The sequence below is a fragment of the Symphalangus syndactylus genome, chromosome 21 (genome assembly GCF_028878055.3).
Source record: "Symphalangus syndactylus isolate Jambi chromosome 21, NHGRI_mSymSyn1-v2.1_pri, whole genome shotgun sequence".
Taxonomy (NCBI): domain Eukaryota; kingdom Metazoa; phylum Chordata; class Mammalia; order Primates; family Hylobatidae; genus Symphalangus; species Symphalangus syndactylus.
This window is the reverse complement of record NC_072443.2, coordinates 27,886,831-27,903,970: the sequence shown is the minus strand read 5'-3', so window position 1 is coordinate 27,903,970 and position 17,140 is coordinate 27,886,831. Positions and strand designations below refer to the sequence as shown.

General features: G+C 32.8%; 1 pseudogene; it reads right to left on the bottom strand.

Annotated features, from left to right (window-relative positions):
• Positions 1 to 6,967: 6,967 nt before the first annotated feature.
• Positions 6,968 to 7,424, bottom strand: LOC129471197 (ras-related protein Rap-1b-like; annotated as a pseudogene).
• Positions 7,425 to 17,140: the final 9,716 nt, after the last annotated feature.

Sequence of the window (17,140 nt, the reverse complement as noted above, 5' to 3'; positions counted from 1 at the left end):
AAAACAAAGATAAAACACACATAGATTTAAGAAAATCCATAATTAATTTACCACTTTTTAATTTGGTACTTAATAAAGGCATATAATTTACAAAATGTTAGAATTGTAAAGTTCTTTCCCCAAAACAACCTAAAAATTAGGAATAAATATTTGCTCCTTGTAAGCAAGTAATGTTTGAATATTGTTGGTGTGTCCACAGAGAGTACCATCATGTCTGGAATGTAAAAGGAGGTACACAGTTTTCCTCTTACTGAGCCACCTAGTGTATAACAAATGCTACAAAAAGAGGTTGAATAAGGGAAAAATTTTCAGGAGATTGTTCAGGAATGGCTGTATTTAAGAAGTAATCTTTAATTTGGGCCTTATAGAATGTGTAGTTTTCTTAAGGTATTCCATTAAAGAGTCAATAAGGCAAAGGAATACACAGAAAATAGCAATGGTGTCTAATCCCAGTGTGAGTAATCTAACGTCACATCAATGCTGAAGATAAGTAAAGAAATATTGTTAGATAGAACTAGAAAAAGTGAAAGAAAATCAGATTTTTGAAGAGCCTTACTGCCAGACGAAGGTAGATAATGTAGAATATAGAAAATAAACAATGGGAAATAAGCAGGTAAGTGTAGTTATGAAGCAGTAGAAAGCAGCTAGATATGTTGTATAAGACAGTTACCAACTTGAAGAGTATGAGATTATACCTACCAGTTAAGAAATTATGATATATTTAAGATAAGTGGTTATAAGTTCTGAGAACCTAAAGCAATGCAATGGCAATGAAAAGTTAATAATGTGATGTGAAAGTTTTAAACTAATACTATGTCAGTAATCTTGAATTAACTTGATAACTAATTTAGTGTAAGAGAACAGTGAAGAGTCAAAGATTAAGATTTTAGGCTTATCTTTCTGGAACAATAATATGGAGATGTAGTCATATAAGTAAAAGAATGAGTAAAATAATCTAATTTTGATCAGTTGGTGAAGGAAACAGGTAAGAGAATGGACCTCGTGCAGTCAGCTTTGATGATCTAGCAGGATATGTAAATGGAAATGATTACTAGTCCTTTGCTCAGAGATTCTTGAGGTCTGAGAGGTTATATTTTAACTCTGACACATAGTTGGGTACTATAGATCTGTGAATCATGGATGAAAAAGGTGTGAAGGAAGGAGCAGGGAGGAGACATCTATTCCTCTGAAAGAAGATTTGATAGAATATGTGAAGAGGGAGAATTCACAATGTGAAATGGAAAAAATGAAGGTCAATTTCCTTTTTTGTTTTAGTTTAAAAAAATAAGGAATCAGTATCTTCTCAGCAAAGCCTTAAAATAAATTGACTTCCTTGACTTAAAGTCACTGGGTGAAAATTAGTTTCAGTTGGCTAGAAGGAGCTTCTTAGAATTTGATGTGTAACCAAATTACCTACTTATGTATTTGCATGAACTGTGCTTATTCATAGGCAATTTATTTATTGTTTAGCTTTACCACAAACATATGTCCATGGTTTTTTTAAAAGTCTTCTGCTCACATGACTTTCTTTTGAATAATAACATTTACTATATTGCCTGGGGTCACACAGTATGCCCATGAAATAAGACATGCAGCATAATTGCTATATTCCTTCTTTTCTTAAACTACTAATAGGAAAATCCCTAGCTGCTCTTAAAGGCCACTAAGGTAGCATGTAGATATTTCTTTTGAAACATAAAGGTTAAGAAAAAATGTATTTCCCAGTAAGTTATAAACAAGATTAGGACCTTATAAGTAAGTTCTAGCAATCATGTTCCTGCTGAAACCTATAAAGCAAAGTGTCTTTCAAGCCATATAATATCCTTTCTAAATCTTCTAGAGCACACATATCATTATACCATTTGGCAATCTCTAAACCAGATGGGGATCAATGTTTTTAGTGTGGTACATTATACTTTGCTATAATAGAAGCCCTAGGTAATAAATGTTTCTGCAACCAATTTAAAGAGAATCCATTATGCAAATATAATAATACCTGCATAAAATCTCCTTGATGTTACAGTTTAGCATGATGTATCAAGCTTGTTTTAATGACTTCTCAAGATAAGTTTGTTCAAACAAGGGAAAAATAAAATATAATCCACTTGTGTGTAGCCATTGTAGTAAGAGGAAACAGTGGCAATTAAATCTCTAGAATTTATCTTTGAAAATTATATTTGTTCTGAATATAATCAAGGTTGGATTTAACCAAAGAGTCAATAGACAGAGTTCTAAGTTTTGATGAAAAGACATTTCTTTCTGTGGGGCTTTCTGGTATATTTTTACCCTTCTGCATATTGTATTATATATATATATATTATATATATATATATATATATAATCTCCCCATAAATAAACATACATATAAATGGAAATGGTATTAGTATGTATTTGTATATACACATACGCACAGATGCACAAACACACAGACACAGACACATGCACACATGCAGAAATATTTCTTACATCTACTTTCTTGTGGCTAACTAAAATAGTGTACTCTTCCTCTACTGTATTATTCCAAGGTAGATATATTAAGGTATCTATTAATTTTTAAAAATAACGTAATATGTTAATAGATTCATAATCCTCAAAGTGAATGCCAAGAAACACAAATTTTAGTTTCTACAATAAGTGTTGAATAAAAAACTTAAGTGTTCAACATGGGAGACTGTGTTATCGGTTCTGATTCACCTCTAGAGATGTCTGTTGGCAGCCTCAGAGGCCACTTCTTTGCTGGCCTTTATTCTCCCTACAGCACACATCCAGGAGGAGCCCTGGAACTCTCTAAGATTCTGGTGATACCCTAATATTTCCCTCACATTAACAGCTTTGCAATCGCAATTATCTGCCTTGGTTCTATCAGCACAAATACCATTACACACTTTGCCTCTGTTTCTGATCATTCGTTCATCTTCATAAGAAAATACAAGACTTCAATCCTTTCGTCATACCCAGAATCCCTTACCACACTGCCTTGTCTGTTCCATCCCTCACCTCTTTTGAGCACCTGAAACTTTCTACTCTGCCTGCCAGAACCATTAAAATCCCCTGAGTATTTTATGTCTTTTGAGAAAGTTCTCCTACATTCCTCTTCCAAGTAAAAATTGCCTGTCCTGTCCAGCTTGCAGAAATGTTGGTTGTTTTGTAACCAATACTTTAGAGACCACTAGGTCTGAAGTTGAGTAAAATATCATTAAAATACTACCCGTTATCTTGAAGTCATCTAACAATCCTTAAGCACTTTCTGGTATTCCTAGGATCTTTAAGTTTCTTGGTGACTGTATTTCTCCATTAGCACTGATATTATCTTTCTTGGTGTTTCTAATATCCATGTAGGTAATTCAACTTATGCCTTGTACAATAAGCAGCATGTTTTTTTCTCTTCCAATGACTTTAAAGACTCTCATCAAACTTACTCTATTTTAACCTCATTGGCCTCCTTTTTTGTCCCTAGGACACTCCAGGCATTCTTGCACCATAGAAATTTGCACATACTGTTCTTTCTGCCCAAATGTTGCTTCACACTTTGCAAGTCTTAGTTCATTTGTCATCTTTTCAGTGAGTCATTCCCTCTTCAATTGAAAACTGAATACTCACTTCTCCCTACATTCCTTATCTTCCTTCTTTGATTTGTGTCTTCTCTTATTGCACTTCTCTCCCACTGATATACTGTGCATTTTACTTATTTATTTTATCCATCTATATTATTCATAGTCTGACACTCACTTTAAAAGATAGCCTCCACAAAGGCAGACAATTTTCTGTTCCTTTCTTTGTTGTATCTTCAATGTCTAGAAGAGTTCTTGGCACATGGAAGTTTTACAGATAAGAATTACAAATACTCCTTATTTATAAATAGTAAACACTTCATACTACCATTGATTTAAAACAGACTGTTAATATATTCACTAGTTGATTTATTAATCATTGAATCCATTTATTAAGCATTCACATTTATCTTACTTTGTGAATAATACATTCATCAAAAGAAATCTTTGAAAAGTTGTTTAAACTAGACAACTTAAAAGATAAACCTGAGGCTGTTACTGTCTTTTCAGTCTAATCATAAGAGATTAAAGTTTATAATCAGAGCAGAAAGAATACATAGTGCTCAACAGAGCCAAATAGTACCATCTTCCAAACACCAATTGAAATGACGAAAAAAAACTCAGTAAGATACCATATCTTGATGCATTCTTCACTTTTCTAAAAAATTGTAAAATCATCCAAATGAAAACCAACTAAATTACAAAGTTTCTTTATAAGGCTCAAATAACCTAGTCCAAAAAACACTATAGTTTCATGTGAAGGAAACTTTCCTACTTTTTGTGTTAGCAAGAAAGGTATGAGTTCTTATAGATAGATAAATAGAACTATAAATGTATTGGCAGTTACTATACATACTTACTGAAGTGAAATTCTTTATTAGAAATATACCTGGTTAATAATATTTCTATGAGCCAAGAATAGATTTTTATAAAATCTCAGTTGAAGATCCCTCTACTCTAGACTCATCAAAGTTAAATTTGAGAAGTTGTTCAATATAACCTGATCACTCTGACATTAAATTATTTCCTTCTCCCTCACTGCACAATTGATTACGTCATGGTAGGCTCTTAGTGCCCTAGATCTGGGCTTTTAAGATTTAGCAATGGAATCAGGGATTCCAGGTAAAATTAAACTTCAGATAAACAACATTTATTTTTTCAAGCATTATTATATTTCATGTAATATTTGGGACACAGTTATGCTAAAATTTCTTTGCTATTTCTGTGAAATTCAAATTTAACTGATCATCCTCTATTTTATTTGGCAACCGTAGTTGGGCTTCCTCTACAACTACACTCAGGTATGAAAAAATCAGCAGAAACACATAAATAGATCTACCAAATTGCTTTTAATAGCTTAATTCTCACTGTAAGAGAATATTCTCACTGAAACATACAGTTTCCTTTCTATGGAAGAAGTGTGCCACTCTTATTAATGAGACTAACATAGAAAATGGGAAAATATATATCTTGTTTTTAAATTTTGCAGTTAGGATTATCCCTAGGAAAAAAATAAGAAGGAATATCTAACTAGACTCCTAAGTTTTCCCTAGAAGAGTTTGTCCTTTCCTGCACTTCCAATTAGCCAATGCTCTTGACAGTTGTGATTTTTCTAGGCATAGATGCTAAAGAATGACTGAATCAACTCATATTGTATCAACCACTCATTCTTTGGTCTCTGCCACTGACTTACGTGAGTGAATACACACACACATAGACACGTGTTTCTGAATAGGTCTACAATGATTATTCCTTCCTATGGTAAAAGAGATAAATAAATCTTAAAATCTCTCTCCTTTTAAAAAAAAAATAATCCAAACCCTCACGTGGCAATCCAAATTTATTGAACTACTGATGATAAGTTATACAACATGGTACCACTTTCATTAAGGATTTTGGTTTATATTTAGCCACTTCAAAGTAGTTGTAACATTAGGTTAGTCAATTTAAATATGGTGGCTCCCTGATAGACAGAGACACAGTCTTTACATCGAAAAGCTAATGCATACAAAGTAACAAGGCATTGTAAATAAAGCAGCAACATTTACACAAGTTGGACCTTGAGATCATTTACACATGATAAAATTACTTCCCACATTTGCATCCATAGTACTTATATATCATTTAACACAGGGGTGTCCAATCTTTTGGCTTCCCTGGGCCACATGACAAAAAGAAACACTGTCTTGGGCCATACATCAAATACAATAACACTAGCAATAGCTGGTGAGCTAGAAAAAATAATAAAAAAAAAAAAATAAAAACATCACAAACATTCTCATAATGTTTTAAGAAGATTTATAAATTTGTGTTTGGCTGCATTCAAAGCCATCCTGGGCTGCGTGCGGCCTATGGGCCATGAGTTGAACAAGCTTGATTTAATGTATCGACCAAAACATTACATATGGGATACAATCACTAACAGGCAAAAATACTAAACCTGTATATTTGGTATTGAAAATACACTTATGCATGAGCAAACAAGGGTTTCACAATGAGAATCTATAGCTGCAGAAGCCTGAAATGATTTACAAAAAATGTGAAATCATTAAATAATTGCTTGAAAATATACACTTCTTGTTGTAGACCCCTACTGTCCGTAAAAGTATAAACATTGTTCACTAGGTAAACAAAAAAGCAAACATATAGTAAGAGATTCGAAAAGTCTCTACATTTCCTTCCCAACAGATATGAAAGGCAACATCTTTAATCTAAGACATTATACTGATGGGACTACCATATTTTAAAGACAAGATTACTGACTCCACAGTTTTTTTAAAAAATATCAAACTTTATATCTATGTTAATCAAAGTGCTTATTTTGGACAACACAATGATAAAGACCTTGAATTTATTTTTGAAAATTACAATAAGCTATAAGCATCAAAGAAGGAAGTTATCTGGAGTAGTCTTTATGGGAGCTCTTTGGACTTTCTTTTATTATGCTAAAGTAGTGGTGTTTTTTAGGATTTACATTATTGTACTCTTCAATACAGAGTACGGGACATGTTAAAGGATGCAGCACACCATTTTCATACATTTACCACATTGGTGGATGAGGAATGTCTCTTAGCATAATATTTGATATAGATCTGATTTTACCAGCTGCATACTTAGGACAATTATATGAGTAAAAATCTAACTTGTGATACTGAAAAATGATAGGAATTTGCAAACTGATATAGGAGCTTTCATCCATCTCTTAAGGGACACCACAATAGGAAACTCTAAGATGTTGGTAGGTTTAACAAAGTTGGAATGCACTGTTGAATCGGGCAACAGTTCTTCAGACTTAGCTCAGAGCTACAAGGCATTTAGTATATTAAACCAGCTGACATGACTTTTTGTAAGCCTTCCAGGCACTAGAGTTTTTCTGTTAATTTGTTGCTCTAGGTAATAAAATAGCTAATTAACATTTACTTGTAATTTTGAAGAAGATTATAAGAATGCAGTGTTGGCCCACTGTCTTGCTAGATTTTGAACTTGTTCCTTTTCTACAACTCTTTCATCTTCCAAGTCACAATTATTACCGACCAGAATCATTGGAACATCATCAATGTCTTTAACTTGAAGAATCTTTTCTCTTAGATCTTGAAAATCATTAAATGTGGACTGTGCTATGATGAAATAAACTAATGCAAAGCCTTGTTTATTTTGCATGTACAAATCCCTCATTGCTGAAGATTTTTCTGTTTTTGTGGTATCCAAGATTTCAAGCATACACTGTTGTGCATCTATTTCAAGTTGCTTTCTGTACGAGTCTTCTATCGTAGGATCATAATTTTCAACATAATTTCCTTGGACAAATTGTAAAGGCAGAGCAGACTTTCCAACACCTCCTGAGCCAAGAATGACTAGCTTATACTCATGCATGATACAAACTTGTGAAAACCTAATGCCTCCCATCCAGTCACTGGGTCCCCGCAGCCAGTTTTACCCTGCACTCCCTCTTGATGGCGCCACCATGGTCCTGCCACTGCAGTCCCTCTGGCTGGTTTACACACTTGGCTCTGTAAGTCTCAAGATTTCTTAAGAAAATTGTAATGGATATGAAAAGAAAGAAATGTTTGTTTCTACTTTGTTTTCATTTCTTCCTACCTTTGATTAAATTGTATCTCTGTAGTGAGATATAATTTGAGATATAATTTCGGTATTCATATATCTTTCTTATCTATTAGTAATATCTTTCTCATTTTTGCATTCTGCCATTGAGATTTTTCTCTGCCTAAAACTGTAAAAATCAGAGACTGATAAAGCCATGAAAAGTGTTTATCATATTTAGTTCCCTTTAAGTTAAAACAAACAACAAAATAACATTAACACTTTCTACCTCTTTGTTCAAGATTCCCTAATATATGCCCCAGGGCCCCTACTCAGACTCAGGTAAGTCTTTAATCCAGAGTAGACTTATCGTCATTTGGGTGAATGGGCCCCATATAAGACTGAGATAGTAAGTGCTGTGTTTAAGATATTTCAGCAATGATGGCAGTTTTAAAGCAATTGTCACTCCTTTTGAAATATTGCTGTTCATGTAACTCACAGAATTCTTTGCATCGATCAGTTTAACTTGAAAAACTGTATTTCTGTCAATAAGAGAAGCCAAGTTGCCCTTTCTGCAATTACCAGTGACCTGCGTTTTTTATCCTGTTAGATACAGTTTTACTAGCAGTTTAGGAACTATTGTCACTGGGATAATCTGAGATGCCCACTCTAAGGTTGCACTTCACACACTCTGTCAAATGACCATCTTTAAGAGCCCCATTTACAGCAGAAGTATACACGCACCTCCCACCACCAACTGAATAATATATGTTGCATCTGTGACTAAGTCAAGGGTTTCAATTATTGCTTTAAGTATAGCTCTAAACTGAGACAATTGACTTTTCAGTTTCAAAACTGTTAGAAAACTCAGCAAACCCAAATATTAATTTGAAATTAAATCACGTAGAAAGAAAAGTACAATTTCAGAAAGCCAAAGACACATAGTTGATTATTTTGTCTGATCCCAACTATATTCGAAATTTTTCCAAAACTCTAGTCCATTCTCTACTTTGTCTTCAGTGAAGTGCTCATATAGATATAACTTCAATCAATGAAAAGAGATGTTTATTTTTCACTTCATGTTTTAACACTAGAATAACTACTACATAGATATAGAGTTAAGGTAAATTTATTGATTACATGTTGTGGATTTTAGGACACAATGGTTCTTTTCTAGTTTATAACAGATTTCCAGTATATCTCGAAATCTATTAAGTGTACAAATAAATGTTTATTTTTCCCACACAAGATTGACATAGAAAATCATACATACACAACCACCTTAGGTATGACAAGTACATAATGAAAACCTACTGTATTCCAACTCTGTGCTGAGATTTAGACATAAAACTTAGTGGGAAAACAGACAAAACAAATAACTAGTCAGATATCACACTGTGGTGAGAACTAGGAAGAAAGAAACCAAGTAACTGATAGTGAAAAATGGTCTGGGTGTGAGGATGAAGGAGTGAGAGGTTGGTTAAGACAGACTTTCTTTTGGAGAATTGAGGAGACAGATTCTTAAAGGTTAAGAAGGAGAGTCATATTAGGATAAGAGTGTGTAGGGAAAGCCATGAAGTAAGAAAAACCTTGACATATTTCAGAAACTGAAGAAAGGCTGGAATGGCTAAATTGTAGTAAGTAAATCAGAGAGTGGCACTATACCAAATGAGAATGATATATATGGATCCTGCAGAACATCAGGTTCTACAAAGACGCCAGATTTTCTTTAATGTATTATAGTAAAATACTAATGCACGTGCACATGCGAGAGGCTGACTATTAAGAAATACAACTAGTTGGAGACTTGACTTTACTTGCAAGATTATAAGTTAGCCTGACAGAATTAGGAATGCTGGTAGAAGACTTGAGACTGTTAAACCAGAGACAAAGGCCATTGTCATTCACAGCATTGCAAGCAGCATAAGGATCTACATATTTGTTCCAGTTCTTCTTATTTCCAAGTCCCACATCAGCAACACAGATGGGCCCAGATGGACACTGGGACAGGCAATGAATAGGTGCTGTTGCAGGAGAAGGACTCTGAACTTACAGAACATGAATCTTTTGTAATGGACAGCCTGCCCTTTCTCCAGGAAAAGATGTGATCTTCATTATAAAGGACAGTAAACATGCTTACACTTGGGTCTATCACGAGATACATTATCTTCGAAAATTATATCTTTGCTCTACAAACATCCTTCAAAAAATAATCTAGAGCAAATATAGATAACTGCTTCCGTTTGCAAGACATGCAGAAATGCAAGGAACCCGTGGATAATTGTTTTTCAACAGTCAGGATCTGATTTATATTTTAAGCAAATCATGATGATTACACTGTGGAGAATATTGAGAGGAGGTGAGTGTTCTGTAGGATGACCGCTGGCATATCACCACATAATTATGAGATGTGCTTTGGTGGAAGGGGAGATATTTCTGGCCTGAACTAGGCATATGCCTATTAAGATGGAGAAAACTCAACAAGTCAGTATATATTTTGGAGGTAAAATTGGCAGAATTTATAAATTTTTGCTCAATTGAATAGGTGAAATAATTTAGAAGTCAAAAATTTATTCGGATAGAAATGTTTATGTGGTATAGGAAAATAAAATCATTTTTATTGAAGCAGTAAATAGTTCAATTTTGAATATGTGAGGCTTAAAATAAATGTAAAGTACTGAATATGTACAAGATGGGGCTCAGAAGAAAGATGTATTTGAAAACGATTTTTGGAGTCAACAAGTAGACAATGAATGAATTCCTGAGAATGAATGAAATGACCCAACACTCATTAAAAATGATTTAAAGAGAGAAGAGTGAACCCAAATAAATACTAAAGAAAACCAGTTATTAGATATCAGATATGGTAAGAGGTACCTGAAAATTTAGCAAGTAGTTGTAAAAGGCAGATTATTGTATCCAAAAAAAAAAAGAAAGAAAGAAAACCTACAAATAAGTTTAATTTAATGCTGCAGGAAGGATACAGACATCCGGTCCAAATTGTCCTAATTAACTACTTTATTGATCATTAATTGGGAAAGCTGAATGGAGTAAACTTTTCTAACTAATACACATAAAATTGACTTTTTCTTTAAAATCTAATTTCTAACTAAATATTGCCCAAGAAACTCACAACTGTAGAGTTGTTATAAATTTTGAAATTAACATTGCTCATGTAGCAATGTTTCTCTTCCACAAAAAATAAAAAAAGACTTACAAGTAAAGTTCAGTGTATTATAAATCATGTAAACCTAAAGTAATACTGACAGAAGTTGGTAGTGAAGGAAGCTTTTGAAGTAGAAAAAGTAAGTTTTAGAGTAAAGACATTAATTTCCTTTTTTTACATATGAAGGATCAAGATTCAGTCTGAGGTTCTTAAAATAATAAAAAGAATTAATGTCTCATATTTAAAATATGTAGGAAACAAACTACAAAATATAACCAGCAATACTAAAGGTCTCAGTTTAGTTAACAGTATCGTACTAATGTTACTTTCCTGGTTTTGCTCATTATACTATGGTTATGAAAGATGTGATCATTAAGAGAAGTTGGGTAAAACTAATTGGCAACTTTGTCTAAAAAGTTTCCATTTAAAATGTTTTAGAAATTAAAAAAATATCAGTAGAAGGAGAGAAAGTGCAAGTATGCTATTCCCTCATGTTATATTAGAATCTATAATGATGCTGGCTATCAATATGTCCCATTCCCATTATTTTGCTTCCTAATCAACTATCAATACTGTCAATGTATTAACATTTCCCTCAAAGCTGTGTATCTCAGAAGAAATTGACAACTTTCTCATCTCCAGCAGAAGCCTGGATTAAAGTGCAAACTAATTATTCTTCCCAGTAATTAACTAGCTCAAGAATGAACATGCAACTTAATCTCAGCCAATGTGTAGTGAAAGGAAGATTGTTGAGTGCCTGTGAGCATAGTTTAACCCCAAGAGAACACATTATTATTCCTCTGGATTTCGTGTGAGCTTTCTGAAGCCTAGAACTCAAGTAACCAATTTGCTACCTGTAAAGATAAAATTAGTTCTGCAGATGGCAGAACATATTAGAAAGAAACTGAGTTCTTGATGATATAAGTGACTTCTTAAATAATTCACCCTGAAGACTGTTACGTAAAATAAAATAAAAATACACCACGCTTGAGCCAGATTGAATTACATGAATAAAATTGAAAGCATGATAACTAAGAAAAATTATCAATGGGTACCATGCAATTGTGATAACTCAAGAAATGATTATAGAATCAGTTGTTTAAAATTATCTTATTAACCATTGAATAACTAAAAACAGAATTATATGAAAATACCTAAGTGTAGTAAGTGAAGAACAGAATAAGGATACATTTAAAAAATTTTTTTCCCTTAATATCATTCAGTGTTTGTTTTTTTCTTTCCACCCCCATATATAAATCAAATATTTACAAAAAAATTGTGGGACATTGATCAGTATAATAATTCAGAGTGTGGGAGAAATATTTGAATGTTGATTAAAAAGAGCTGTAAGTTTTTGCTATTGTTTTCCTACCCAGTCATGTGTTCGTCACTTATATAAATGGCAGACACAGAGGCAAAAAATAATAATATACATAATGTTAAAAACAAGAAATAGACTGAAAGAAGGAGTTTGTAACATAAATCATAGTAATTGGATTAACGTATGCTTTCATATATATATATATATATAATTACTATTTTTATTTGGAGAAAAAAGACAAGTAAATAGAAAAATGGGCAATGACTGATAATTAGTAACTCTCCAAGGAATAAATGTATATGTCCAATAAATCCATAAATAGATACACAAAATCACTAATAATGAGAAACAATAAAATTAAAACAATATTGCAAAGTTTTTAAATCCATCAAATTATAATAATTTTAAAGACTATCTGCTTTCTTAACCAGAATAAAATGAAAATAGGCACTCACAAATTCTTTGGACAGCAGTGTTGCTTGGTTGCATCACTTCTGGAAAGCAATTTGGCAGAACTATTAAATGTATATACCTTCTTTGTCTCAGTCTTTCACTTATAGGAGTTTATACTTTAGATATATTCACATATGTGCACAAAAATAAATGTTTAATAATGCTGATTATATTTGATATTTTAAATGGTAATAACTTAAAAAAATAAAACAAATATTCCAAGTTAAGAGAAAGATTAGAAAATGTATGGGATAGTCTTATTATACCACCACTAAAGAGATGAGGTAAAGCTCCGATTATAATGTTGATTAAATAAAGTACATAACTATATAATGAAAAGTATAATTCCATTGTTTTGTGCCTTTGTGTGTAAACATGTACAAAAAATTTGGGACATTACTGACTGTAATAATTTAGAGTGTGGGAGAAAAATTTGTTGATTGAAAAGAGCTGTATGTTTTTGCTATTTATTTTCTGAACTCTGAATATTTAAAAAAAATACTTTGGTAATTTTTTTAGTCAATAAAAGGATTTTATAGAAGACAATTAGGGTGTTACATTTTTATAACTGGAATTGTTTTCACATACTGTTCAATATTATATGTTATCGACTTTTATGATTCAGAAATAATCATGTTCCTATAAGAAGTAATGGCATAATATAAAAATTATCCTTTATGAATATGGACTATTCTACAATATGTAATAATCATGTCATGGTAAATGGGGTATTCATCACCTGAAACATTTATCCTTTGTGTTACAAATAATCCAATTATACTCTTTTAGTTATTTTTAAATGTACAATCAAATTATTATTGACTATAGTCACATTGATATGCTATCAAATACTAGAGCATATTCATGCTTTCTAATTTTTCTACTCATTAACTCCATTCCTCCACCACACCCCACCTCCAATATTCTTCTCAACCTCTGGTAACTGTCATCCTACTTTCTATTCCCATGCGTTCAGTTGTTTAAATTTTTAGCTCCCACAAATAAGTGAGAACATGAGAAGTTTGTCTTCCTGTGCCCGGTTTATTTCACTTAACATAATGATCTCCAGTTCCATCCATTTTGTTGCAAATGACAGGATCTCACTTTTTTTATGGCTGAATCGTGCTCCATTGCATATGGAACATCTTCTTTATCTATTCGTTTGTCAATAGACCCTTGTTTCCAAATCTTCGCTATTGTGAATAGTTTTGCAATGAACAGAGGAGTGCAAATGTCTCTTCTATATGCTGATTTCCTTTCTATTGGATATATACTTAGCAGCAGGATTGCTATATAAGATAGTAGCTCTATTTTTCATCTTTTGAGAAATCTACAAACTTTTCTTCATAGTGATTGTAATAATTTACACTCCCATGAACAGTGTGTGAGGGTTCCCTTTCCCCAACTTCCTCACCAGCATTAGTTATTGCCTGTCTTTTAGGTAAGAGCCATTTTAACTGGAGTGAGATGATATCTCATTGTAGATTTGATTTGCTTTTCTCTGGTGATCAGTGATGTGGAGCACCTTTTCATATATCTGTTTTCCATTTGTATGTGTCTTTTAAGAAATAACTGTTCACATATTTTGCCCATTTTTCAGTCAGATTATTAGATTTTTACCTCAAGAATTGTTTGTGCTCCTTATATATTTTGGTTATTAATCCCTTGTCAGATAAGTAGTTTGCCTGTATTTTCTCCCATTCTGTGAGTTATCTCTTCAATTCGTCGATTGTATCCTTTGCTAAGCAGAGCTTTTTTACTTGATATGATTTCATTTGTCCATTTTTGCTTTGGTTACCTGTGCTTGTGGGTTATTACTTAAGCAATCTTTGCCCAGTCTAGTGTCCTGGAGAGTCTCCCCAGTGTTTTCTTTTAGTAGTTTCATAGTTTGATGTCTTAGACTTAAGTCTGTAATCCATTTTGGGTTTTTAAAATATGGTGAGAGATAGAGGTCAAGTTTTATTCTTGTACCTATAGATATCCAGTTTCCCAGTATCACTTATAGAAGAGACTCTTTTCCTCAGTGTGTGTTTTTGGAACTTTTCTTGAAAATGAGCCATTGTAGATGTATGTATTTATTTCTAATTTCTCTATTCTGTTCTGTTGGTTTGTGTGTCTGTTTTTATGTGAGTACCATGCTGTTTTGGTTATATTACCATGCAGTGTAGTATAATTTGGAGTCAGGCGGTGCGATTCCTCCAGTTTTGTTCTTTTTGCTAAGAATGGGTTTTGTAGTCCATATACATTTTAGTATTATTTGTTTTATTTCTGTGAAGAATGTTATTGTTATTTTGATAGGCATTGTATTGAATCTGCAGAATGCTTTGGGTGATATAGACATTTTAACAATATTGATTCTTCCAATCTATGAAGATGGAATAGCTTCTCATTTTTTGTGTCCCCTTCAATTTCTTGCATCAATGTTTTATAGATTTCATTGTAGACATCTTTTACTTCTTTGGTTAAGTTTATTCCTAGATATTTAATTTTACTTATAGCCATTGTATATGAGATTATTCCTTGATTTCTTTTTCAAGTTGTTACTATTGGCACATAGAAATGCTACTGATTTGTGTACATTGATTTTGTATCCTGCAACTTAATTTTTAGTCAGTTCTAGTCATTTTTTGATGCAGTCTTTAGTTTTTTTTTCAAATATAAGATTATATCACCTGCAAAAAGCATAATTTGATTTATTTCTTTCTAATTTGGATGTCCTTTATTTCTTTCTCTTGTCTGACTGCTCTAGCTAAGACATCCATTACTATATTGAATAGTAGTGATAGAAGTGGGCATCCTTGTCTTGTTCCAGATCTTAGAGGAAAGACTTTCAGTTTTTTCCCTGTTCAGTATAATAGTAGTTGTGGGTCTGTCATATATGGCTTTTACTGAGTTGAAGTGTTCCTTCTATACTCAGTATTTTTACAGTTATATTATGAAGGAATATTGAATTTTATCAAATGCTTTTCCTATACCAATCAAAATGGTCATGTGGATTTTGTCCTTCATTCTGTTGATATGATGGACCACACTGATTGATTTGCATATGCTGAACCATCTATGCATCCTTGGGATAAATCCCACTTGGTTGTAATGAATGATCTTTTCATGTGTTGTTCATTTGGTTTGCTAGTATTAGGTTGATGCAAAATTAATTGCTGTTTTGCCATTGCTTTTAATTGCAAAAACCACAAATACTTTTGCACCAAACTAATATTTTGTTGAGAATGCTTGCATTAATGTTCATCAGAGTTATTGGCCAATAGTTGTTTTTTTTTTTTTTAATGATGTGTCTTTTTACGGTTTTGGTATCAGGATAATAATGACCTTGTAGAGTGAGTCTGAAAGTAATTCTTGCTTCCATAGTTTAAGTAGGAATGGTATTCATTCTTCTTGAAATGTTTGGTAAATTTCAGCAGTGAAGCTGTTAAGTCCCAGGTTTCCTACGCTGGGAGACTTTTCATTACATTTTTGACCTCATTACCTTTTATAGGTCTGCTCAAGTTTTAGATTTCTTAATGGTTAAATCTTAGTAGGTTATGTCTAGGAATTTATTTATTTCTTCTAGCTTTTTCAATTTGTTGGCATATAATTGCTCACGGTAGTCTCTAATGATTCTTTGAATTTCTGCATTGTCAGATTTAATGACTCTTTTTTCATCTCTGATTTTATTTTTTTGGTTCTTCTCTCTTAGTCTGGCTAAAGGTTTGTGGATTTTGTTTATCTTGTCAAAAAACAAAGTTTTGGTTTCCTTTTTGTATTTTTTTCTTCATTTCAATTTTATTTACCTCTGTTATGATCTTTATAATTTATTTTCTTCTACCAATTTGGGATTCGGTTTGTTCTTGCTTTTCTAATTCTTTAATATGCATTGTTAAGGTTGTTTATTTGAAGTTTTTTTGAGGTAGGTGCTTATTGTTTTAAACTTTCCTCTGGGTACTGCTTTTTCTGCATTCCATAAGTTTTGATGTCATGTGCTTCCATTTTCGTTTGTTTCAAAATGTTACAACTTTCTTCTTAATTTCTTCATTGACACTCTGAACACTCAGAAGCATATTGTTTAATTTCCATGTATTTGTGTAGCTTTCAAAGGTCCTCTTATTATTGATTTCTAGTTTTATTCCATTGTGGGCAGATAATATACTTGATATGATTTCATTTTTTTGAATTTTTTAAAACATGTTTTGTGGCCCAACATATGGTCTATCCTGGGGAATGATCCATGAGCTGAGAAGAAAATGTGTATTTTGCAGTTGCGGTATAAAATGTTCTTTAATTTTCTGTTGGGTCCGTTTGGTCTGTAGTGCAGATTAAGTCCAATGTTTCTTTGTTTCCATCTGGATGATTTGTCCAATGCTAGCCCAGTACAGCACCAGGAATTGCAGTCCTTGTGTCCTAGATTGCCTTTCAGGTTTTCTTGTTACCTCAGAGTGCTTTAGCCCATGGTGGTGGGGCTTACCAGGACTCAGGTCCCGACTGCTAGGATGAACACTTCTTTTCTGGCTAGGGCTGGTCCAAATGCTCCCTCCATGGGAACCAGCTGAATTCTGTCCAGCGTTGTTTTCCACAGTAATAGAGAACCACTGAGTTCCAATGTAATGTCCCACA